Source organism: Solanum stenotomum, chromosome 10, assembly GCF_019186545.1.
Source record: "Solanum stenotomum isolate F172 chromosome 10, ASM1918654v1, whole genome shotgun sequence".
Classification (NCBI taxonomy): domain Eukaryota; kingdom Viridiplantae; phylum Streptophyta; class Magnoliopsida; order Solanales; family Solanaceae; genus Solanum; species Solanum stenotomum.
This window is the reverse complement of record NC_064291.1, coordinates 47660122-47663388: the sequence shown is the minus strand read 5'-3', so window position 1 is coordinate 47663388 and position 3267 is coordinate 47660122. Positions and strand designations below refer to the sequence as shown.

Below are 3267 nucleotides of genomic sequence, written 5' to 3'. Positions count from 1 at the left end.
TCAAATTTCATGGAACTCATCTTTACTTGTTCTTCCTTTTCTACTACAATGTATTTGGAACTTCATAAAACCAAAGTAATTCTTTTTCTGATGTGAAAGTTTAGACTATGCTGTAACCATAGAGCATACTGAAATAGAACCTTGGCTCTGATACCAATTGTTAGCGGAAACATGAAATTAAAGAACAAGGAAGAACAATAATATTTAACATGGTTCAGATCAAAATGAATCAAAAGCTACCTATTTATAGGAATGAATTCTTCCTATTGATGTCATCCATGACATCACTATATGTCAAAAATGTCAAGGTTAAACATGTGAAATCATTTTATGGTTTACCTAAATTTCACCTACCAAGATACTATCTTGACTTTTATTTTGTACTAATTATCTTCCTACCAAATCTTCCTATTAATTCATCTTCCATTGAGTTTGATTCCGCAAGAACCAAACCAACTCTTTCATTATAATTGTGTGTTGGCTAAACGTGCATCTACTTATTTGATTCTTGCATTGATCCCAAACATGCTGAGGATCAAGATCTGAAAGAATCAAACTGTTGTTGATCTGAAAAGAGTTTTTCTTTTAGATCAATGAATTACCAAAATAATTTTTTAAACAAGATTAATTAGTATTCGTTCTTAACCTGCCAAGAGTCATATACTGAATTAAATACAAATAGTGGAGTCTCGACATATGGAACGACATGTTAAGGGAAGAAACATTGTACCATCATTAAGAAAATCTAATGTTATGAGTATTAAGAAGGCAATATGAATATCTATAAACTCTTATAAGTAGAAGATTTTTGCTTATAAATTAAACTTAAACTCTTGTATATCAGACTTGGTTCTATTTTAGAAGTGCAAGATGTGGGCAAATTTTTTATCGATCCCTAAAATGAAATGAAAGGAAAGAGAAAGATATAAATATATATACCTTACTATAAAAAGAGTTTAGAAAAAAGATTAAACTCACATGTAAATCTTCAACATTCTGGTACATCTTTTGAATATTTGGAACACTAGAAATTGTATTGCTGCATAGAAAAATAAAACGATGAAACATTTGACCAATTCCAAAATGGAAGGCAAACATAAATGGATACTATTAAGAAGATGGAAGAAGAAAGCTCACATGTCGATGAAAAAACCGGCACTTGCAACACATTTCACCATGATAGAATCATTTGAAAAGAATGAGTTGAACTTGTTGCAGTTCAAGATCGTGGCCAATCCTCCCGCAGATGATCCACTTATGTTTGCCTAAAATTAATTGCGATTTTATTTTGAATTTTGTGTTACTAAGAACTATAGTACGTGACTTTAATTATTTATATATATATATATATATATTAATTATGAAACTGACATTTTTAGCATTTTGCAGTCCGTTGGACCACAAATCTTGCAGAACATCTTTTAATATCCTAGCTCCTCTAAAATATATTTTCTTCTCCGAATATAGATTTGACATTTCTAATGATCAGAAATAAATCATGTTATAATGATATTATATGAGACATGTGTTACATATCTACTTACTGGATCAACTTCTTCAACGTCACCAGTGAACAATGATCCGTCACAGTAATTTACCGATACTCGATTCCAATTATAATAATATGCCCTTACAAATAGTATTGGCGAGTAATTAGAAGAATAGAAAACATTCTTGTAAAAAAATTATTTGGCAAGTAATTTCCCAAGAGACAAACTGATGTAAATCAATAAGGAATATATTGTAAGAAGTTATAGAAACAAAATTTATTATTTATTTAAAATTCTCCATATTAATTTTTGTGTGCTGACACGCCCACACCTACCAGCAAGCACTTAACCCCGACAACAACATGCTCATGAATGTCCACTTTCTTCGCATAATCTTCAACAATTTGCTTCTCCTCTCCATAATCTCCTCCATCAAATCTACGCCTCGACACAGAAAACCTCTCTGAAACAATATCTCCTAACAAAAATCTCCATTACTGTCAAAAAGGTTGCAACTACACCTGTCAAGATGAACACCCTTCTATAACCTGGCTCCATCATTGAACCATCATCCAACTTGGATTCATCATTGAACCATCGAACCTCTTAACATGACTCTGATACCACTTGTTAGGACAGAAATAATTAGGTGTAATATGAAAGCTAGCAAAACAAACCTCAAAAGATCATGAGTAATAAGATAAATGAGAAATATATCGAAAGATACAAAGATTTAACGTGGTTTGATCAACCGACCTACATACACAAAGGAGATGAGCAATTCACTATAAATATGAAAGTACAAAATATAGAGAGAAATAATCTCAGTCAATTCACTCGAAATACAAGGAGGTTCACAAATTATCCCCCATCACCAAAACTTTCAAAACCCTAGGTTTACATTATGAATGTTGATTAAGTTAGAAGGAACAAACCTCTATTTATAGAGTCCTAAACATTTTCCTACAAGAATAGGACAAGACAATCCAAAACTTTTTCCTAAAAGAAAACTTATTTATGGTAAGAAACTCAAGGCAGATAAAACCCAACAATGAAATCAATACTATAATTTAGCTTAGTATTTTATTTTTGTTTAAAGAAAAGTACAGTCAATATGGACTTCAAAATCCATGGCAATTTTTTTTTAACTTCAAGTATTATTCATTGAATTAAACTATGAACAATAATTACTAAGACCACAATTTGAGAAAGAGGTCTCGATAATGATTATATAATTATATAACTATAAATAACACATACTAATTTTTTTGTTAAACTATTACTCTAAGCAAAGAATTAAACATATTATACATTGTTGATGTAATTGGTAAGAAAAATAATCAAGAAAAAAAGGTCAACAATGCCCCTAAACTATGTGAAAGGAACAAAAATGCAGGTGTGGATTGTTATTAAGCATCAAATCCCCTATCAAAGTAGTATGCAAATGGACTTTCGTCAAGACAAACCGTTTAAGAAAAAAAAATAGTTAAATTTAAGTGGTATAAAATTCTAAGGATAAAGTGAAAAAAAACAAAACAAGCAAACGTCTTTTTTTTAAAGTACCAGCGCCTTGTGTCGTTGTGGCGTTATAGAGTATAGTAATGTTGATATTTTGAGCTTCTGCAACGACTTCTAGCGATATTGTTAGAAAAATCAGGACAATTGTTGTCATCGTAATATTGAGAGCGAAAAGGCGTTGGAGTAATAGTAATATGGGATAAATGCACAACAAGAGTACTTTGAAAAAAATTGAAACTAAGACTTGTCTATTAATGAG

General features: G+C 30.8%; 1 pseudogene; it reads right to left on the bottom strand.

Moving 5' to 3' along the window:
• Window positions 1-411: 411 nt before the first annotated feature.
• On the bottom strand, window positions 412-2048 carry LOC125843089 (pectin acetylesterase 7-like; annotated as a pseudogene).
• Between the last annotated feature and the right edge of the window lie 1219 nt (window positions 2049-3267).